We start from the raw sequence: 24689 nt of genomic DNA on the forward strand, positions 1-24689 counted from the left end.
AAAAATCGCGTTTAAGTAGAAAATTTAAACAGGCTACAAGTTCGCATTAAAATTTTTTTATAAATTGGTAGCATAACAAGATATGGTCCCGTCATATGTGCCAAGATAGGATCTAGTTAGATTTGCAAATCTAGTTTTAATTTGTTCGAATATTACATTTCTATATAGGGCCTAAGTAGGCTTGCCTTTACAGGGCCCGGACATAAGTGGGGAAAAAATTGTAGAGCCTTCCAGTCCCCTCGTTGTAAATTTCTACCCAGATTACTTCCCTTTTTGTTCTGTAATTCGCCTATCGGAGCTCGATAAAATCCATGTGCGATTTGAACGAGATGTTCGGCTATGAATGAAACGCCGGCTCTGGAGAAAATCGGCGGACACAAAAGATCGGAGGAACATCCGCGAATCCAAGATCTCGAATCGCGACGATGAACGAGAGACGTTCAGCTTTCTCTCTCTCTCTCTTTCTCTCTCTTTTTTCTCGACTCGATTTCCACGAGCGTTGCATATTTGCTGCGAAATTACGACAGCTCGTTTCGCGGGATAAGATGTACACGAACGAAACCGCTTTGCGGAGATCCTATCGCGTGACGTGCGAGTGCGCGCAACGCCGTGTGAGATGAAATTCGGCTTTGGGTAATCGAGAAAATCCGGGATCGAGGGTATCGCGCGCCCGGCTAGGTGGGTTAGGACGGAAGTTACCTAAGAATCCTCTCGACCGTAATCCACGTCGTAATCGTCGGCTATACCCACGGACCTGGCGGGGACCCAACTCTATTTTCTCTTATTCAAACTCCGCTCTCGCTCTGTCTCTCTTTCTCCCCCTCCCCTCCAGCCGCTCCTTCTCTCGCTCTCTCGCTCACTCGTCGTCCAATTTTTGCACCCCACTTCACTCGGCCCGGCCGGCCGAGTGCACCGTATCGTTTTTATAGATTTGCGTGAATTCACGGGACGCCCTCCTCCTCGTCGTGCTCACCGCCGGAGACGGCGTTTTAAGGCGAAATTACGATAATTGAGCCGCCGCGCGGAATAGCGGCGTAAGCCGGTAGAGATACAATTTTGGGATACAGTTTCTCGTACGTAATTATTCCGGCGTGATTTCCTTTAAAATGGCGTAAAAAAAATATTGCAGCAAAAAAGCTGGATTTTACATTTCAGATATATCTTGCAAAACTTACTCTGTCCCTCTCGGAACAAGGAAAAATGTGACGCGTGCTATTATTTCGCTCGACAGCCGAAATAGTCCAGGTCTTTCATTATCGTATTCTGTTATTCGTCGCGTAATATACTGCTGTGCGTAATACATGTTATTCAATTGCGGAAATATATCGAATATCCTAACTGTCATCAAGTTCGCTTTTGTCGTGGACCCTTTGACAAATGTTGTCCGGCTATAAAGTTATCGGACGTGAAAAAAATTCCGAGGAAAAAACAAATGAAGAATTCTCGTTGACAAATGTACCAATCACATCACACGCGAGTGAGATATATTCACACTAAGACCAAAATTTATATATCACGGCAATTAATCAATAGTTTATGCAAGTATCTTCTTAATTAACGATATAAGAATTTATCATGCGTACAAGGATAATTATATTATTCCTTCAATCAATCGCGCAGTTCAAACACGATATACATACTTTAGTCAGGCACAAGGTAGTAATACTTTTTTAATTAATTAATGTCACTTACCAGAAAAATTATCTCTACAATAAAGTTTCTCTTCGTATGAAGAATTTTTCTGGAAAATTAACAAACTATATTTTTGACATTGCTTTCGACCGAATTATCGTCGCACATTGCCGATTCCGCGATTATCTTCTTTAAGTACACGCGATTATTTTCTACGTGCAACGCAAATATTTGCGCAATAAGGGACTCCTTACAGAGGAACATAATTTACGTACTGTATAAATTTCTGCATGGCCGCACGTTGATAATTCACTCCCAGTTGGCATAAAAGCCAATACGCGTGCGCGAGAAAGACACGAACAATGCCATTATAACCTGTTGACTCGCAAACAATTCCAAATAATGTTTATAATGGCTTTGTATACGAGTAAACCGGAGCAGCAAATGCTACGTTATTGGTTAATGAAAGATTTCTGTAATATCGTTACCAGTATTGGTAATATCGATCCAACTTAGCGCTCGTCAGATAATCCTTCTTTTTATTTAATTAATTTGAAATCTTGTGCACATATATAGTTATATGTGTATTTGCTATGATGTATGATGTTTGCTATTCCATTCGAGCTATATTAATTGTTCTTTTAAAATCTTTATATATGTGTGAGAAGTTTCCTGCTATTTTTATTCTTCCTTTTGTAGAAGGTACCTTTACTTCTCGGTCAAATGTCTTGTTTTCACGAGACCATCTTGTAAAAGAAATATTAAACTCGAGCGAAATACGTGCCAGTGGCTTTGTCGTCCTGGTCTTTGTCGTTTGCTTTAATATTCCCGGTATTGCCATTGTTTGTTACGCTTACTATTTTGCATAATACTACTATATTATTACTATATTTTAGATAATATAGTAATAATTACTATTATATTTTAGATAATATAGTAATAATTACTATATTATCTAAAATGTGGAATTCTACGACTATTTTGTAACGATGTAACGTTCACGTGGCATTAATAAAAAAATAAATATAATACGCACATACATATGCACGAATATAAAGTAAACGACTTTCAAAAGCAACGATTTTCAAACGTTGCTCTGCTTATAATTTTTCATATGTGCAATAACGTATAACCATATTATATCCGAAACGATTTCAATACATTCGGGGTCATGAGCAAATATCGTGAGGCAGGCGGCCGTGCTTACGCCTGGGGCGCTACATCTTTATGATTGATGAATTTCGTGTATGCACGATAAATCGTACGCACAAAAGGTGCGCTGTTGCAATAAAAAAAAATAGCGTAAAATAGTCGCGCTGTTAAATATTCACGAAACAACGAGCCGTAACTATACGAACGACACGAGTTGTTGAATTTAACCGTTACGGTATACACAAAATGTACACAGTGTCATTCGTTCGGTTAATCTCGGATTCATTTTCCTCGCTTCGTCCCGCGCGCTTCGCGCGATATCTCGGCGGATCAGAGCGCCGTGTGTCTTCGTGCGAGCGCGCCCACGAGTTTTCGATGTCGAGCAATCTTCTCGCTTTCTTGACGATACGTAAGTCGTCAACGCTGCCTGGCTATACTACCTTCCCGACCTCAAAAACTTCAGAGATGAGGACCGGCTCGTCACACGTCGACGCAATGATTTTTTATACGTGGTCTCACGGTGCGAACGCTCGCTTATCCGGAGATAAAGCTGACGACATCGCAGACCCACGTACACCGACGCATCGTCCGTGAGGACGATATTCTCTTCCCCGTAGCGGTGGCGGCCGTCGCTACGTGGAGGTGTAATATGAAAACGCGAGAGAAGAAGAAGAAGATGCGAACCAAACGAGCCGCCGTAGTCTCATCGTCGTCTTCTTCTTCTTCTGCTCGCGGTGTTGCCAGTGATAACACTAGATAATGAGATTTTGTCTTCTTTATAAATCAGAGGGCACTCTCTCGACGCTTGTGTATGTTTAGGTTCACTTTGAATTTTTAACGATCTTTAAGCGTCGAGATTGTATCGTCTTATTACCGTCCGACGGGAAAAACAAGCTCTCGCGCAACTAAGTAATCTGAAATCTCAAATGAAATTGCTGCCGGTAGTCGCCTGGGAGAAAATAATGTACATTTTTTTATTCACAATTTGTCACACGAAAACTCGGTGCGCTCACGCAAATCTTTCCTTGGAACGCTCTTCCTCCTCCCCCCTCCCACTCTCTCTCTCTCTCTCTATTTATCTCTATCTTTCTCTCTCACCCCCTTTCGGGCAAATTAGCGATATCGACTAGGGAAGTAATCGGAGGGGACAAAGTTTGCGGCCGAGGCGATCGTAAAACCGGAGCTCGCTGGACGCGCGACGCCATCCGACCTCGGTCGCTTGTCCTTCCGGTCACGCGAAGTCCGGTTCGAGGACTTAAATACTGAGAGGCGGCTTCGACGTTAATTGGTCGGTCGGGGGTGGCTTGGTCTGCTCTGGACGAGGAACTTGTTCGCCAATCAGACACCTAGCGCGGACACGACATCGAGGTGTTGTACAAGTTGGACACTGGAAACCCGTGAGCAGAGATCGTCGCCTGTTGAAAGAGACTAATGTAGCGTCCGTTGACAATCGTACATCCTCAATGATTAGAGAAAGAGAGAAGGAGGAGAGTTGATATTGATGTGAAAATTGGCGGGTATGATCAATGAATACGTGTCGGCAGAGAATGAGCCAATGGTGTTCTCGTGGAAAGATTTCAACTACGGCAATGGAGCGCGATGAATTGAATGGCAACACGCGTTATTAGATATACCCTCGGTATCGATGACCATTGTGATAATTGGCAGGAACGCAAGTCTAACGAGCCGGTGCTCGTGGCTGAAAACGAGCTAACCGCGGTAACGTTCTCACGGGAACATTTCAATCAGGGCCCGCACAGCACCGCGTCGACACCGAGCAGCGCTCGGAGAGGAGGTCTTCGCGCGGTGCGACGTGAGAACAAATCGCGGTATCTCCCGCGGTCGTTTACTCTAACAGCGGACGACGAGCCGTAATCGAGCGTGTAATCCCGTTGCTTTCAATTTCGCCGAATCGCCGCGCAATCCTGGGCCGCCCGAACAAGACGCCGAGAAGCAACCAGCAGCGTCGCCCGGATACTCGGCGTCTTTGCCGCCTTCAAGCTCCTCACGAACGGGACAGCGGAAAATAACGCGAAGAAGAACGGGGGGATTATTCCGCGCATGTCGCCCGTCGAGAGCTTTGCCGAGTCACAGAAGCTTTGCAAGGCCGGCTTATTTTCTGCGACGCGGTCACCTCTCTTCGCGTTAACCGTCGACACTACGCTGCTACGAGCTCGGCCAAAGCGCGGACTAACGTTCGATAAAGAACCGCCAATATTGGCCGCTGATAGAGGGTGAGCAACCGTGAAGTAAGGGGGAAGAGAAAGAGAGAGAGAGAGAGAGAGCGAGTGCCTCCGCTCGAATTTTCCGAGGCTACCGTCGGTATCCCGCGCGCGTGCAGTATAAACTACAATTATAAAGTATAAAGTATAAAGGATAGTTCAACATGTCGCAAGCGGAAGACATTTCATCTATGGTCGCCTATAGCGTCGACTATAAGCCGGTAGATGGGGAATTGTTCGTTCCGGTTCAGCGCTTCGGCGGCGAATTTTCCGGGGCGCCGCCGGCAGCAACGTGAGAAAAGTTGGGCGCCGGTAAGAGACAAATCGCCTTTCCGCCGGTGTATCGACGGCCCCGGGATGCACAAATCGCGCGATTCAACGCCCGTCGACGTTAGTTCATTAACTTGTTACCGTTAACCGTAGTTGCATGGCGGGCGCCCCGATATCCGCGTTATCGATTTTCGGTCGGCTCCGAGATGGGACGCGGGTTATCTTCGCGGGTGCAAGTTAATACTCTCCTCCCTCGAGGCGCCTCTCTATTTCTCCGACCTCTCTCGAGCTCGCGCCCCGGAAAGACGCGTTCTTTTTCCAACGATCTCATCGATCGCGCGACCTACTCATTGCGCGCACACGTGTCACAGGTGCTCGTTTTGCCCGCCGCGCGTGTCCCTATCTAGACGTTCAACTAGCAGAGTCGTGAATTTATCACGACGTTTTCTTCCACGCGCGACGTTTTCTATATAAATGGCGCCGAGCGAATAAAGCCGTGTAAAAACGGCCGTCGTATGATACATTTATAATGAAGCTAATTTCCCCTCGCGCCTGACGATAAAACGTACGTACTCGCTCTCGCTTTCCCGCGAATAAAATTCGGCGTTTCCCGCGGATATCTTGATTTTCTCCTTGCTGTTAATCTTGACGGCAGTATGTCGGCCCAAGGAGACCTACATGCGGTTTCCTTCACCTGTCCCCTCTTCTAAGACACCTGTGTGCAAGATGCTATATCCCACTTCTATTCCTCTAGTACTCCGAAGGAAAGTTCAGTCCACGTGACCGTTGCTATCATCAGCCTGATTCAGTGAGATAATTGATTTCCTGGCGACAACCAGTCTAGGAGCACAATAAATAAAAAATATGTCTCTTCTACAGAGACAAGAGAAGTAGGAAGTTTAAAAAATATACCTAACCTCTACTTCATGCTGCGCTAAAATAAATTCGGGCAGCACGCGTTTATCGGAAGGTTAATCAATCGAACTTGACTCGCTCGGAAAACGATTGATTTAAGTAGACTTTAATAACGTCTGGCACTCAGAGATACTTACAAGATACTACGCTGCTATATCCCCACGCTCTGATAAAGTTTCTTAATCCCTTCGGAGACTGTGTTTTCTACAAAGTAAAACGAAAAGTAGCAGCGGTACAAAGCGGGCTAGCTGGGAATTATCGGTAACTTCGGCTACGAATTTTTCCATCGAGTCGATCAATTCCGCTCGAAACGGTTTGTTATACGCTGTTCTTATTAAAACCCCTCCCCCCTTTCCCGCCGAGTCCCGTTACCAAGCAACCCGGCAACTAAATCCGAGTTAAGACTACCTAAAAGCAAAAGCCACTTCCGCATTAACTCTCGACCGGTCGCGATGCGCGACATAACAACTCCAGCTAATCAGAGAAACGATTCCTCCCTCGCGGCGCTCTAGTTACAAAGCTACTCTGGATGACGAGAATGCGAATTGTTCCGCTATACTCCGCTACCTATGCTCCTCGTCGGGAGGCGCCGAGTTCTCCTCATGCTACGAATTCCACGGGTGCGCACGGGGGAGCGGAGTTCACTTTAAATTGTATTCCCGCGTACGTGACGACCCGGAAGAACGGCGGAGGCGGCGGCGCGCGTGCGACGCGAGGAAAGCCGGTGAAGATCGTCCGGTCTCCCGGGAGAGAGGCGCCTCTCCGTGACCGACGCGACGAGACGCAAAGAGACACGGTAAACGGCACCGAGCGAGGCGTGCTCGACGTCGTCGTCGTCGGCCTTGGGGTCGCGTGCTAGGTCGAGTCTAGCCGAGCGAGGAAGAGACGGGCGGAAGCGACGGTGTGCTCGTTGAGAACTCTTCGCGGTTACCGCGACGGCAACGATATCTCAGCGCGGACCGACCGACGTCTGGCTTTCTTATAACGTGTCAGCGTTCACCATGTCGCGTCGACGATCGTTAATATGCCCGCCACCGCGGGTCCTTCCGAGCGGAGGTGGCGGGAGGCGGCGTGAAATACTGCGGCGCGTTCCGTCCCGACGCTCCGTCGCTTCACGTGCCGTCGCGCCGTCCGGCACGAGTCGTTTCCACGTTAACGCGCCGCTATTTCGCAGCTATCAGCCGGTTCCGCCGCGATTCCCCGCGATAATTACGTCCGAAAGCCGGCTTCCCGCCGCTGGGAAACGAGCATCGATCGGCGCGACACCGTAAGAATAAAATCGAGATACGCGCGGAGGTCGGAGGGCCGCTAATTTTTTCACGATCGATTTTCACCTCCACCGGCGGCCTTTGTGATGATAATAACGGCCGTTTTTCGCCAAATTCCACGTTCACGCGAACGCTCGATACGTCTTACATTGTACGTGTAAATATCAATGAACGTCTGAAAATGTTACCGGATATTCGCGTCAAAAGTTGATACAGTCTGGTCCGGTCCGTCGCGCATAAATAATTTTCGCGTCTTCCATGATATTACCATTAATCTTTATCACTGATTTATATAAATCATACCTGACCGTGCAAACTCCCGTTAAACTAGTTCACCAGATTTAAACGCTTTCTATTCGTGTAATTTATTACGGCCGCGATCCTTTGTCAAGATTGTCGCCTCCAATTTATTTAAGGAAACCGCTACTAACGGCGAAGTTATTTTTTACCATCTCGCACTATTAGGTTATCGCGTTGCCATTATCTTAATTTCCTCTTCCGTGTAATCTCGTAGCGCGCGTATGTGCCCGTGTAATCGTTTCATATCGTATATACTTGTACATGATAATAAATGTGGACGGGTCCGCTTATTAAATATCTCGGAGAATACTTCGCGATGCCGGATATCTCGATGCTCAATCTTAATTGCTCGAGATAAAGCGCACGGAAAATAATCCGAAGAGGACAGAGTTCGTTACCCGTTGCCGCACCTGTTAGAAGCCTTTGTCTCTAATTGTTCGTGACTCTCAAAGCCTCACGGGCATGCGTGCATCTCAAAGGAGCACCGGCACGAATTTTGAGACACCCCGTATGGCCGACTCCACGGCGTCGTCATCGCGAAACTCGATTGCAGCAGGAGGGGAGCACGTAGTAGACGGCGTATCCGCGCGCGTTGCCCGAGGCGGACGGTAGAATCGTCTGGCATTGTGCTTGCAAATCAAGCAGGCCGAATTTACATGAGATTTATGGCATTCCGTTTGCCCGTGCCCTCGGCCCCCCTCTGTTCCTGCCGATACCTCGCCGTTCGATCGTTACGTGTCCCGGTCTAGGATCTATGCCGATCGCGTTTCCTCGCAGTCCGACCCTTCCGTGACAAGTCATTTCTAATCGAGAAGATAATAATAGCCAGGAAGAGTGTATTAATTCTAACACCGACGGCGGACACAAGATATCCGACACTTTCTCACGTTTCAATGCTTAATGTAAAATTTACCCGACCGCTTCGTATTAATATCTCATTGCAATGCAGGTCTATCACTTGCATTTCTTCCACTTGTCTTTCCCTTCCCTCGGATTACCCCCGTGCGGAATCTGCGTGGAGTTCTTCCCAGCATAACTCGAGGATCGTGATAATTTCGCGAAATTTTCGCACTACGACCCGCATGCCAGATTTCAAGAAAGAATATTATTCATTCCGGTAGACTTGATCCGCGCGTAATCTCTCGTAAGAGACTCTTAGGTAGGGAATTATACACGTTTTAAATTAACACAAAAATGTTTTAAATTAACACGAAAATAGGGGCACTTTGTTAAATGGAGCACGGTTGGTAATGGAACGTCGCTCGGAGCGCTCGCATGTTCGTACTGGCTCGATCGCTCACTTAATTCAGCAAGCGAATCCGCAGATTATCGTGAGAGGACACGTGCAAACATAACGTTTTTACGAGAACGCCCGTGGAACGAGGACGGAGAGATGCCGTCAAGACCGATCGGACAAAGACATCGCGGATAATGGTAGGTACCGCGGCGCAAAGCGCTTACGTAAAAAGACCGACGAAATAACGGCGCGCGTCCCGCCCCATCTCGACGATATCTGCACGGCAGATGCAGCAGCGATCGGCGGTCGTAAAAGGGGAAGAGGAGAATGTCTGCCGTGTGCCGGCTTTGCGGCCAAAAAGAAGCGCGCAAATACGCCCGACGATTCGCAAAACCGTGCGTTAACGCGCCTGCATCCGAAATCCGCCGACATGTGCTGCACGTCTTCGGGGATGCTAATGATACCGCGAAACTCTGCATATAACAAAATCATGAAGGAGGTGTTCTACCTTGTTGGGCACGACTTTTCTTTTTTCACATATTTCAAAAGTCTGAAACCTTAACCCTCTACGGCTAGGACTTTCTATATCGTATCGCATCGGCCGATATTCCAGCAGCGAGGTCGGGCTGTCTCAAAATGTATATTTTAACATCGAAGAAGCAGAGAGTAGTTTTGAGTGCGGCGGGCAGTTTTCAATAACAACATTTTTCGCGCGAGTTTCGAGTGAAGAACTGCCATTTTTCGGACAAAGGCTGTACCGAGTGTTGAGTACCCACATTCCTCATCCACGATACGAGCTTTTGTTCGGAAAATGGCAGTTCTTCATTCGAAATTCGCGAGCGAAAAATATTGTTATTCAAAACTGCTCCGTGTTTAAGACTATCTCGTCGATATTTATTTTTGCAACGCTCGTTTTATCTCTCCTCTTTGTAAGGAACTGAATAGAGTATAGTGTCGTTACGAACTGTTTCATCCAGAATTCCCGATAACTAGCTGCACGCTCTCTCAACGTGATAATAATTAAATAGGATATTTCTCGCGCTTTTTACTGCCCTTACACGGGCGATCAAACAACCCTAATATCAGAAACAGCTTCATATTCGCATCGTCGCTAATAGCAATAAAGCAAACCAACGTTTAACGTTCTTAATTAGTTAATTAGTTCTTAATTAAAGATCTTCCGTATCGCCGGGCCGCTCGCTTCCTCCGCTTTGCGTAATTTTTACCCCGTTTTCTTAAGTAGAAAATTCTCTAGGCACATGGTCGTTTATCACCAATACGTCGGTGATAAACGACCATGCGCCTAGATAATTTTCTACTTCAGAAACGGGTCGTCGTTCGCACGTGTACGTGTCTTTATAATGCCCAAGAGAAAGCTCTCGATAGTTGGGGAAAATCCGAATATAGAGATGCGAATACAAGGATAAAAGGCAGTCGCATCTGCGGCGAACTCCACGGACCCTTAGACGGATGGCTTTGTACTTGTGTACAAAGGATAACCCGACGGAAAATACAAATATTTTTTTCCAAAGTGGATTCTCGAGTTAATATCAAATGAAAAATGGTCGATATAGATCTATCGGGAAAACGTGGCTTTAAATGGAGTGATAGAAATATGTAAACAAAGTGAAAAAAATACACATATCTATTTACTATTGAACAGTCGATCGAGCTTCCTGAGCACATCGCGAAAAAGAGAGAACGACGATGTACGTAAACGCTTGAGCTAAAGGAGAGCAAAACCTTTCTCTATAACAACCAGTCCGCGGCCAGGAGTCTCATCCAACGTATTCGAATCGATATATCGATAGGCGAGGCTCGATGAAGCTGCAGCACACTGATGGTGTGAGTACCGCAAAACTCGAGTCTCGCCTCGCATCATCGCTCTCGCCTCGGAATTTCGTGAGATTGCAGCCAGCATCCGCGGGTGGTCCTTTTTAATTTCCTGTCCAGGATGCGCTCGGACGCCACACCGTCGTCGTCGTCGTCGTCATCGGAGGGCGAAGAACTTGCTGGTGGGGAATGGGGGGAGGGGGGTTGATAGAGAAGCGACTTACGGTTGCCGGGGCTGAGCCGGAATTCGCGCAAATTCTTAAAATTCCGGATTTAACTCTCCTGGGGGATTAAAGCGCGACTCTTTTGAAAATTTCGAAGTGCCGAAGAACTTGAACGTCTCGCGATTAGATTTTATCTCAGCCGCCGTTTGGCCAAGGATACGCGCATTCTTCCATCTTTGATGAAGTTTTAATACTGCATTTCTAGACCGAAGTGACTAATGCGCGTGTGTACATATCTAGCTGTTCTGCTACATGTATAATATATTATGAATGACGAAGAATCCCTTCGGAAGAGAGCATCAAATCTTGTTCAGGACATCTCGATCGGGCGGAAGGAAATGGGAGGAGCATGGCGTGTCGGTAAGTGGATTCGTTCCGTATACAGCGCGTCTCGTGAAAAGACACACACGTATACACACACACACACACACACACAAATACACATATATATATGTAAAAACCATGAACTCCACTAGAAGACCTTCGTGAGACACGTTACACGAAGGAACTCCGAACTAGAAAGAGCTACACCACACAAACGTCTAATAAACTGAGCCGTTTTTGGATGGTCTGGTTTCTTCGAAGTTTCCGAAACGCGAAATTTAATATCTCATCGTACCCCGAGATGTGGAAGATTCAATTAATGACACAATTCCGCTGTTTAGAAGTTCAATATGCCTGATAAATCTTCGCGTTCGCAATCTCCTAGTATCTCGCAATACCGAACGTGAGATTTTGATGAAAGTTTCGAGTAAACGTATACTTCTATTTCGTGAATGCAGCGAATAATCGAAAAACGCAGGACAGAAATTGTCGAGTTGTCGGGGGATGTAACGATATTGAATTGGAGTATTGGCGAGACGGTGGCTCCTCATAGAAAGCAATACTTGGATGACAGCTTGACAAAGCGCTACGCCAACGTGATACATCGTGAGATAGGTTGATAGAGAAACGACGTAAACATAATAGAAAGATGTAACCCTGGAAAACTAAGTTGAAAAATAAATTCGTAGGAATGGCAATTCTTTTATTTTTTTAATTTAAAATACTGAGGCATAACACAAGCAAGAAGGTGTAATGATCTTTTATAATATCTATTTGCAACTGTGTTTCCTGGTATTCCCTTTCATGCTAAGAAATCTTAAGTAAAACAACATACCGATGATGCTTTTAAACGTTTCGCCGCGTTATTCGGAAATTGTTTCAGCAAGGGATTAAGAACGCGGCGCAATAAGCTAATGCATTTTATACAATCATTTTCGGCATTAGCAGAGACGTGAATTAATAATTGTATGAATTCCGTGCTTCCAAACCTTAAAATTCCGAGGGAAAATAGCACGCGCCGGACAATGTCCTTTCACGTCAGGCGCAGTGTCAAAATATTTTGCGCCGTGCGAGAAAGAGCGCACATCATCGTCTATTGTCATGACGTGTTCGAGAATCTCTTTGCATACCCGCGTATAACGTTAATGGAACGAGTATTTCGCGCATATACACGAATAAGGCACATTGTAGATGATAGTGTCACGCTACCGCCGTCCGCGTATATGTAGAAGAGCGCGAACGAGTCGGATCGTTCTTTGATCTCTCTGTCTTCGCGCTACTATCTCTGTTGAGACTCATGATAAAGTTTTCGACGATTGCACGCGTACATACATCAGTGCGACTCTCACCTCTCTCTCTCTCTCTCTATATATATTTTTTTTTTCTTTTTTCTTCTCTCTCTCCTGCATCCTTAGAAGATGTCACTTTTACGTCACGACAACCATGTAGAGTCGCGCCGGAGATGGGAAAAATTTATGAAGATAGAAATAAATTGACATCTCCCATACAGAGAGTTCCGTCGCTCTCTATATGCGAGAGATCGTTAGCTTTTCAAGTAGATAGAATGGATGATAACTCGACGGGATAAAATTATTGTGACGGGATCAGCCACGCGCAAAATATTGATCGAGTGCAAACAAGGTCGCTCAAGATATACCGAGATGTCCTATTAAGGAGGACAATAATTAAGTAATAGATCTTTGTCAATCGCTACGCTTTGATCAATTTCTGGTGAATAATGTAGTTAACTTATGATGCCCAAATTCCTGCCATACACAGAAAAAAATAGTCTTAAATCAATGATAGATATGCTTATATATATAAGCAAGAATATTATAACATTCTTAGAAGATTTTATTCCTAGAAGTTTTAATCTTGAATTGAGTGCAAATAACACTTGCATCAATACAAATTCAATTAAATGAAGACTAAAAATCTTTTAAGAAAATTATAATATTCTTGCTTATACATGCAGAAAAATATTCTGCTGGCATAGCAAATTGTTAATTACTATAGGGACAGGAAAATAATTTGGTTATGCCAACTAAATTTCATCGCTGTCACAACGGTTTTGCTACAACAGCAAAATTACTTTTTCCGTGTAACAAATCTTTTTGTTGCCCCCATAGTAACTAACAATTTGCTGTACCGGCAAAATCATTTTTTTCCGAGTATATGAGAATATTTATCACTGATTTAAGACTATTTTTTTCCCCGTGTAACTACGCCGACAGAAATTTTGTTTGAACCGAAACAAGAACAAAAATATTACAACACGATACTGTTGTTTTACTGTCGATGAGGTTTGCTCGCGTCATTCTATACTCACGCAACATGCACCGTCAAGGGTTCAGTAGATGCAAATACCTCGCGACTCTAGTTTTCGGCCAGCGACACGACGTTGCTTGCCCTACACCTAAATCCGGCGTGCCGAGAACCTATCTAACTAGCTCATCAATTTCAGATACCCCCGGTCCAATGTAGCGTGCGCTAATTGCATTTGCTTCTCTACCAATACCCGTGCCAGTCCCCATCAGATTATTGTAATTATTGTTATTACGAATATCCCTCACGCGTAATTTACGGCGAAATAGTTTGAATTACGGAGGCCCGCATCAATTATACGTGTTACCGCGTCACGGCAGTAGAGCGCATTGCAAATTGCGGATTTTTTAGCGCAATGCATCGTCGACGTTATTTCAGCATTAAATTATGAATGTCGATGAGCGCGCGCGCGCGCGTGTCCGCGCGGAGAGCTGCAGATATAGTTTATATCCGTGCGAGTGAAACATTTCCATTAAATGATGCGGCGCTTAATCGCTACTACCATTCTTCATCCTTTAATGATCGCCTTTGCAGATAAATGCGCGACTTAACATAAACGCGTGACTAAAATACGCAGCCCGTTCGCCGCGCAATAATAATACCTTACGGGGGCTACCGAGCCTCGAAATAATTCATCTTCGTGCGAAATTCATTTTATCACACCTCACACGAATGTAATCCCCTTTTGATCCGAAAAAAACACGCGTTACGGGCGAAAACGTAACGCGAGGTTCGGCCCTCGTCTTCGCGTCGCAATTATTTCGCAATTTGTCCGAGTCGCGCCGGGACGTTTCCTTAATTGTCAGGTACGCGGGGACCCAGGACGTAATGTTTCATACGGCGAGCCAGCTGCGCGAATTTGCAGGGCCGTAAACCATCTACGCCAGCTACTGTCGTCTTTGAGACGCTTTGAACCGATCTCGCGGTAAGAGTATTGAATTTGCATGTTATTTGATGGCATGTAGCTCCGCGGTCCTCGTGAGCCACCGGGAGACTTCCTTCCTTCCTTCCTGCTTGCCTGCCTGCTTGCCTGCCTGTCGAAACGGTCCTTCGGACAGGATATCCAGGATTCGCAGGATGCCAAGGTGTACCGCTATGCCCCGTCGCCGTTCTCCGACACTGTCGCGCTCGCTTCTCCTCGCATTCGTAAATCTCGCACGTTCGGCGTCTCTATCCTACTACTCTCGGCGTTTGTGCCATTAACGAAACAACGAGGAGCATCGCGGTTCCGCTATATTTCCCTCGACGGCGATAGCCGTTGTGATTTACTATGTTGTATCTTGCAACGGGAAAGTGAGAGAGAAAGAGAGAGAGAGAGAGAGTAGGAGGAAGGGTGGGCGAGCAAGGGGAATGAAGAGGAGAAAGAGAGAAAAACAAATTCAACTGTACGAGTCAGTCGCTCGTTTACTTTATTCCAAACCGCGACGGACGCGTATACGCGTTCGAAAACTGGAGGAAAGGATAAATCTAAATCGCGGCCAGGATACTAAACCGGGATACGTTCCTCGACCGGGGTGTAAATTGTACTCCGCGCAAGTACCGAGCGGTTTCTAAGTGCAGCAACGACGCCGGCGCTCCGGCAACGCGCGGTGCGCGCCCTGGCACTTTGCACCGCGCCGGGGCGAAAGAGGTATGGCGATGCCGTTATTCGCCGAACAATAACGTAACCAAGCTCTCTAGCGTAATGTATTTCCGCCGAAAGCCTGGCGATTGCACGCCGAGTTGCGGTCAGTCCCGGTAACGATGTCCGAATTACGTTATTAACCTCGTAATCCTTGCCGGCGAGATGTTGTTCACATTTCCATTGTGTTAGCTTCATAAGCTTCACGCAAGCTTTCCGCAGGTTTAAAAACGAATCGCTCGCTCTCGTAATAATCCCTCAACCCCCGAGCCGCAAGAAAAAAAAAACGCGACTTTTAACAGAATTATCTTTCAAAGCGACGCAACGCGTGTTACTTTTTCGTAAAATGAATGTCCTAATTAGTGACAGTGTCCCAATTCGTGACAATCACATCTGTTCGTTCTTGGATATTTTTTTTTGACGAGTCAAATAATATAGGTATATATTTATCCTGAAAAATGGGTTTTCACCCTACATTTTATATATTATCTGTTATAACAAGTTTCGCGAGCAAAATTAAAAGACTAATGAATGTTGGAATATAAAATTTATAAACCTGCTGCTAACGTTGACAGTTCGAGCAGTTACTTGTCGACATCTTAAAAGTTGGCCATTAATATTAGGAATCTACTTGGTACTTTTATATAGCTATATTTTAATCTCAAGGGATTAAAATCGTACTGTTAAAGTCGAGGAAAAATTCGAGAATATTTTACAAGCGAAGAAAATAATAAGGTACGTATTGTATACATGTACGTATTATTAATCGATAATGGAATATTTATTTATCTCTATTACCGGGTGTACATCCTTTAAAGAAAAGTACAGATTAGGTGTATCAGTAACTGATAAATGTTCAAATTAACTGATGATATTCTATCAGATATTGACGCGAACTGATTCAACATCATCAGATAATTGAAAGATTCATCAGTTACTAATGCAATTAATCAGTACTTTTCTTTCTCTGAGGAATATGTTACAAGTTGGGACAAAATTAAAGTTATATGCTATTAAATGATGATATAAAATATGAAATACTTCCGCCACTTTTGAAAGAACATATAAATTAATTGAAATGTTATCGCATAAATTAAAAAAATCTAATTAGAATCCGAAATGTTTCAACTCTCGGACAAAATAAATGTTACGTATTTAACACGTGTATTATTATAATGATTTATTAATTTACTTTCACGATAAAGTTACTTTCTCACTAATTGGGACATTTATCTTATCGTATATTAGGTAAGTTCAATGAATGTGTTTACAAAACGAAAACTAGGACTACCAAACGCAAACAATTTACCGGACGTCAAAATTTCGACCTTCTGACGTTTCGCAGCGGGCGAGATGCATAGTGAGTGACATTTCCAGAAATACCCCAAATATAAAGTAGATTGTAAATCTCGGTGCAAATCGGCACAATCGGCGGTACGGATTCGCCAGCGCAAAGCCGATTGTTTCGCGAACCTCGCAATAAATGTTTAATGCGTTTCGTGTAATTTGTAGTATCGCTTGCGCGGGCAGTTCCGATTCGATCCCGAAAACGCACTGCAAGGAACGGCGGGTTTTCACAACGTTAAAACTTATTCGTGCCCGTTCGCGATTAATATCTCGCCACTTTTAAACTTTCACAATTTCAGTAATCGTCGCTGTAATAAAGGTCGGCCCGGACTTTCCGCAACAGCTGAAGGCCCCGGAAACGCATTATTGTAATTCATTTAGTATTTTCCCTTTTTAAAACGAGTCTCAGTTTATCCTGTACGTTATACGAAACCTTTAATACCCGAAATTATAGTTTACGATAATTTCTTCGCGCCTATGAAACGGCCTCGTCTCGGTGCTCATTGACGTTACACGACGACCGAGCTTAACGCATATTATGAAAGATTTATTTCGACTTTTAAAGTCTCCTAAATCGGCTTTAAGAGCGAGGAAGAAGAGAGAGAAGTCACCTCGCTTCTCGGGTGCTCAATTATAGGGTCGAATTCTCCACCGGAGTTAGCTCGGCGGTGAAATTTTTAATAAATGTCGCCTGCGAACGGTGTAAATGAGGGAATTCAAAGGAAGCCTTCGCCCGAAGAGAGCGGTATTATAAAGCTGTCGAAGGTTCACCGCGCTGTGTATGAACGCGGGGCGAGTGCACAAGCGTCGGCAAACCGGTTCCCCGACAATCGCCTATGGCGATCTATGGATGTGTGACAGGAGTCAACGTCTTCGAGGCGTCCCGCGCGCGTGCAATCCCCGGCGCTGTACGAACGCGGTTCTTCGCGTTCTGCGGTGAATCTTCGGGAGGGGAGTGGCTATGCAAAGAAAACGCGGCACGCCCGACCCGCCTTTATACCCGAGGACTTCCTTAATGCCCGAGCGAGTTCTTCAACGCGAGAAATACGGTACTCCGTGTAATCGAAGCAGATTATCCGGGCTCGAAATCGAGCCGCACGTCCCGGCGAATAGACGAGTACCGCGTTTATACGTTAAATAGCGCGGGATTAAACGGACACGAGGGGGGAGGGGGGGGGAGTAAATGAAGCGAGGAGCAGGTAAGGAAACGAGACGGCGACGAGTACGATTGTAAACGTCGCTGACGACGCGCGATCGCGCATCCACGTCGTTAATTTATGCCACGTAATTATCGCGACTGCATAACTTTCCGCCATGCGAAACCGCGCGTACATGTATAATACAATTTTCGTCCGATTAATTGCTAATAAATGCAAGCATATGGATGTGTCGTGCATTACGATAATTGGGACGTTGCATAGTCAATAATAGATGCGATCGATAATAAGGAATCCGGTGTTCCCGAACACCCCGGCGAATATATATCCCGCCGTTCTCCGGATCTCTCCGCCGAATTTATCGACCTAGACGGGGATTTTATTCTATTTTCAAATAATGCTCCGCGCGGCCGCATAAAAGGGATTCCGCCCGTTGGATCGAAATGCGCCGTTGCGCATTCTACCTGTCAGGCCGTTTTCAGCATCTTCGATAAAATACTAGGACGTAAAGCCTTTTATGGGCTCACTTAACGAAAATGTCCCTCAAAGGTGCATTTTTAAAGAAGAGAATCACGCGGATTTTCAAATATTACAAGGGCTCGCAGACTTCGCGAAGTGTATCGTTTGGCAGAAAGATATAAAAAGAGGGGAAAATAAACGAAGCGTTTTCTCTAACCGAACGTCAATAATCTACGATGTCGGAGACAACGGAAATTAAAGCAGAATGTTACTCTCCTTAATAAAATCGCGTTTACCGTTTAACCTACAAACAACAAACAGCATCGCATATTCCAGCTCTCGTTTGAACCCGCACACGCGAATACACGCTTGTTTTCTCTCTATTGATTAGTATCGTGCAAATAATTCCAGCCGTGGTAAAACGCCCAGGATTGACGTAGAAAGAGATCTGAAATCGGAAAATTGCACACGAGCGCGACGGAGTCGCGGGTGGTGGTAATTTTATATTTTAGGAATTGCGCACAATCACGCACACGTCGTGCGCACGTGCTGATTCAGCGCGGTCACTCGCGGCGGAGTTTCGCCGCGCTTATTACACGTGCCGCAAGAAAGCGTAGTTGTCCCGCAGGTAGAAATATTGCCGTAACGATGCGTGGCCGCAAAATTGCTCATCGGCCGCAGAAGGCAGCTAACTACCGTAGGCAAAACGAGCGTGAACTTTTTCCGCAGCATCAAAGCTCGATCAGTGGCGTAGAGATGGAGAGATGGGAAGCGAAAGGAAAAAGGGTCGCGCGCGTACGCGTGAATGCGCTTCGGATGCGCGGGACTTGCGGGGACACAAAATATTATCCGAATGCAGATACCGACGTCCGTGCCGTAATTGATTAATTAGTTTCCGCAGTCGTTATTTTGCTCGTTAGCGAATTTTCAACGCTTCGGACGGGGTGTGCGCGATGAGGAGAATGAGAGGTGGGAGGGGGAGGAGAAAGGTGTCCTTAAAGACTCGATGTCCCCGGGGCAGGCTGACCTAGTCACGCCACTGTGGCCGATCTTTCCGGACGGATGTTAGGAGGACGACGAGATGTCGTACTCTTTGCGGTTCCTTCTCGGCTGGATGCAATGGGGCGTTCACGGCACGACGGCGAGTCGATTTCGTTCCGGTCGAGAAGCCGGGAAAAACGAGAATCGATTCGTAGTTACGGCGGAACATGGACGCGCTGGTTTCGCTCCGCGAGAGTCGATCGCTGCGGATCGGCGCCGCCGACGCCGAGAGGAATCTCGGTCGTCGCGATGCTGCCAGGGAGCTTTCGGAACTTTCGCCGGGATGGAGGGATTTTTACGCCGGTGTAACTCACGGAGCATAACCGTGCCATCGCTGACCGTTTAGCGTTTTAACAACGATAATCCGGCCGGTTTTACCTCGCGGAGGTCTTATCAGCGCTGCGAATCTTACAGCTTCTCTTGCGTATCTCGCGTGCTCTCCGAGCTATCGGTAGAATAGAGCGCGATTTTAGAGCGGGAGAATAACTGTACACTCTCTCGTAATTGATCCCGAAGTGAAATAGTTTAATCGTTATTCTTCCCCCGATTCGCGACCCCGCAACCTCTCGATAAACTGTAACGTCAACTTTGCAAAGCGGGAAACATAGCACGGTGTAGCACGACATATAACACGTCGCACCGAATTATCTCGTCAATAAGAACTCTTTTATGTTTACTTTTTATGTTTACTTAGCATTTTACGCACGTGTCGCATCTACGTCAAATCGTCGTGATAAGTTGAATTATTGAGAGCTAAATAATTTGAGTTTTCATGCGTGCGCTATACAAAAGCGTAATTGAATGTTAATTAGGAGAAACGTAAATGAACATATAGATGGAAAATGCGGGCGAAAAATTTGACAGTGGCGCAAAGTAAGCGGAGGATGCATACATTATGTATCAAATTATATTAATTGCTCGAATAGTCAATGGTACTGCAAATGCACCTCGACATTTGCTTTATGTTATATTAATATTCTGTCGTGGAACAGAAAATTACCTCATTTGTGGCAAATTGCTCCGATATGCCGGCCGCCTCCATAACGCCGAGTTATTCGGCAGAAAAATTGTAGCTTGCTGATGAAAGCAAACATAATCCATTGTGTATAAAGGGCGTAGTAATGGAGTTTTTAACGCCCGTGGCTCAGCCGTAGCGAATTGGATCAACTCGAAGTTTCGAAAATACGGGGATGATGTTGTTCAGTGTACCGAAAATGAAGATAACGCGCGAGTGTGCGAAAAGAGCGTATTCATAATTTCTGTTAATAGAAATTGCGCACTAATAACGCGGCAGTTGTGCATTATGGTCTAAAAGGGACAAAGTAGCGGAATACACGTGTGCATGTGAAAGCGCGCGAGAGTGGCGAGGGGTCGGCGGGAGCGGGCGGGGGCATAGAGAGAGAGAGAGAGAAGATTATTTACTACGCTCTAAATTCTTGCAAATTTATACCGGGTATTTCGAAACCATCGTACGGCCGTTCTTTTCACTACAGTTTTAGCCACATCCTTTGACGATTGCGAGGACGATTGTTAGGCGAAAATATACTGCGGAAGTGGTTAATTATCGATTAAATTTAACTAATCGCAATTATTCACCTTGAAAAATGGAATCCCTTTGAAACGTCATAATTTCCCATCAAAGTATTATTAATCGCACGCACGGTAATATTTGTCACACGCGATGACAGATTTCATCGTTGCGATTTACGAATAAAGTCACATTACGCTCATTAAATTCTCAATACGCAATCTACCTCCCCCCCCCCCCCCCCCCNCGCAGAAATGCGTTAACGCGTGCATTTTCGCCGCACGGCTTGTTAAGTACGCCCAACACGAAAACACGGAAACGCGTTCCATTTGCCTCGCATATGAGCATCCTTGAGCTCGCTATGCGGTTGTGGATAAATTAATATTTATCTCGTTACCGGCGATGCAGCGGCGTAAGAAAGAAGAGAGAGAGAGAGGGAAAAAAACGAAGAGAGGCGCCGTATGTACTCTCTCATACGCGAGAGAGTTAACGATTCGGTCCCGATGCTGCCGCGCAAATAGAGCGCACGCGCCCAAATTGCTCGTACATCCTCGAATATATCCTCCGGGACGAGCGCGACGGAAGTCGAGAAGCGAAGAGCATGACGCGAGAGGACCGCCGGCCGATCGAAGATTCGGAATGCAGCCGAGCGGCACACGACGACCGGGGAGGGAAACGGGTAGCTTCGGTTCTCGCGGCACGTGGGAGGGTAACGGCCGCGCGGAATCTAATGAAGGGACGTCTAGGGAGCAGTTCCAAGCAGTTTCCCCTAATCTAACTGCCGCCGCAGTCTCCGCGAAGCGAAGAGAGCGCAGGCTGCGCATGGCCCTCGCGATATCGCGGCCGCGGTAACTCGCGGATGTAAAGGAGGGAAAAGAAGCGAAACGAAACCCATTCGTGAGAAAGCAATCGCGGAGAGGCAACGAGCACGAACGAATTCGAGGGGCGATAAGATCGCGATATCGGCACGGGTGCGCGACTCACTTCCGCCCGCGACTTTCGCGATTTATGCTGCTCGCTCGTTAAACGTACGGATCCCCCAGTTAACGGCGCCGCCAATAATTTAACGGCGCGCTCAATTTGACGCTATTAATATCTATTAATCATTGCTGATCTCAGATTTCGCTTTCGCGAACGGCGTGATTTTATTTAATTAGAAACCAACTACGTTATACGTCAGCATCGCTATTAGCGAGACAAGTCGTAAATGATATTGTAATTGCGAGCGTCACTGCGCGGATTTACATCTTGTTATGCCTCTCATTACTGATTCATAAAGTAGTCGATGATGACGAAGGCCGGATCTGCAGCCTGTCGAGCGCAGCGGAACGGAAACGGAGATCTCACTTTCTCCCCCCCCCCCCCCCCCCCCCCCCCCCCNTTCCCGCCCTCTTTGTCCCTATCTTTCTATACAGAAGACGAAGACGGCGGTCGCGAGTGAGACGCGAATGAAATTGACGATTCGTCTTTAACCATTCTTCGCTCCGGTGGATCTCAAAAGTAAGCAAGAGCAGCGGAGGTAACCGACGTAGGTAAGCCCATCGAGTATTCATGCGGCTTTAATTACCGGAACAAACTTTCGGCCCGATTGGAAAAGTTTCGACGATGCTGGCATACCTGATCGCTGTACGAGAGAAGAAGGTTGCTTGAGTCGGTCGGGTTGGGTGGAAGAGGATAAGGACGAAGATACCGCTGCAGATATTAAAGGCGATCGGTAGAACGCCGAGCTTCTCAGCTTCCACGTCTTCATGCCGCACGCGCGCGCTTACCTACCGCTATTACTTCATGCCATTACCACATCTTTGATCGTCGCGCGCGTTCTTTACGATGTGTCGTAAAATGTCGCGGAACAGATACATCGCGGTAATCCGGGCAGCGAGATTAAAATCGCCCGCGTATCTCGAAAACGTGACTAATCGCTGCTCCGCCTAGCGAGGGTCGTCCGTGAATAATTACTTTTGACCGAAACAATGATTTCACCCGAGTCGAAATTTTGATGCCACTTTGACGCTCTTAAGAATAGTCTGCGCCTATTTAGATGGCTTACAGACTAATAAAACACCACTTTGACGATACTCGTTAATTTCTCTTCTGAATTTTCAATTTTACACAGAAAAAAATCAGTATCAATTCAAGACTTGTATTCTTGTATATACGCAGAGACAAGGTTTATTTAGATTTAATATACGTGTTGTTTGACTTGGGTTTGTTTAAGATAAACAGCATAATTTAATATCGAATGTCATTTGTGTTTGGATGAAAATGTTATTTCGCTAAAGCAAAGCATGCAAATCATTTTGCTGTCTTATTTCCTGCTATGTTGTAGAATCCAAAGTTTAACATAGGAACAAAATTTAAACTCAGACAAATTTACTGTAAATTGCATGATCATCGACATTTTATCGAGGAAAAAGGAGAGAAAGAGAAATTAACATCAGCGATATCACGTCTCATTGAAAATAAATTACATATTCTCCGCAACGCGACTTTGTACGCAGAAGCATCTGCAGTATTTCCTCCGTCCTTTTAATCCGCACACATTGGCAGCGGCCAACGTGCATTGCGTGCGTGACATCGAAGCTCGGCGTATCGACATCGCGCGACGGCTTATCGAAAATCTTTCCACGCACTTGTACGTGCGAGTATGTCATGAAACTCAGCTCATGCATCTTTGAGAAGCCGCGAAGTCACTTCGCGCTTAAGAGCTCGTTACGTCAACTACTCCGACTACTTGTTAGCGGAGCTAACGACACTCGAGCGTTTGTCGTGCACTCCAGCTCGTAAATGTCCTGCAAGTTTATTATCATTTTTAGGTTAATTTAACGATCTTACTGTACATGCATTACCGATCTGTCATCCGCTTATTGTTATTCGCTAAAGAATTAACGATATCGTGCATCATCCGAGAGCTCTGTTCAGTGAATTAATTATTCGCAACATGTCAACCGATGAATTTTGCAGACGTGTGCGTGCCGCCACCCAGAGAAAAATGCACAAGTCTCTATTATCTGTGCGATCACACAATGCTTTTTAAAGTAAATCGACTTGATCTAATAACCTGGAACGTCCGGAAGGTGATGCCAGTTCCAGATTTCAGATAGAACAAATCGACTATTTTGACAGGTAACCCAGTTGAAAAAGACTCTCCACAAATCTTCATAAAGCTTTGATCAATATTGGTGATGTAAATTGTAAGAAAGGACGAATTTTCTCTCTCTATCTTATTTTTTACCTTTTCTGTCAGCTTTCATTCTATCCACCAGCGAGAAGGAATATTAGTCTCTCTTATGATTCTTATGATTCCGAAACAGACAGATTTTCTTTATACGTATGGATGTGAGGAAGAGAAATTATTAAATTTGCATATGCTTTTGCTCTCGATGGGTTTTCATATATTTATCCAAGATTTAATTGAAGAACTTAATTTCTGAAAATTCCGAAAGTTTCTTAAAATTTCCCATCCAGTCTCTGAGAAAAATCAATTCTGAATTCTGTTGTTAACCTTACAGTGGTAAGAATGACAGGTGTCATCCGCGTGTATTAAAATACATTTTCCGAAAAATATTAACAAATTCATCTTGCACGTCCGTTTATTTGTCATTTAGATACTGTTCTCGTCCGTATTTCATGACTTTTTATGATTGTTAAATTCACGGTTATATTCATTGTTATTTCTGTTATTATCGCTTTAGAATGTATTTTGAACACATAATTTTGTAACGAAACACTCTGTGTCATTTTAAAGAAAATCAATATTTTTAATCTATTTTAGTTGGGGGCCGCACTACGACCTCTATTTCTGTTCCATCCATTATGCAGTGTCGCCACATTTTT

Source organism: Dinoponera quadriceps, unplaced genomic scaffold (genome assembly GCF_001313825.1).
Source record: "Dinoponera quadriceps isolate SergipeBrazil2010 unplaced genomic scaffold, ASM131382v1 scaffold1308, whole genome shotgun sequence".
Taxonomy (NCBI): Eukaryota; Metazoa; Arthropoda; class Insecta; order Hymenoptera; family Formicidae; genus Dinoponera; species Dinoponera quadriceps.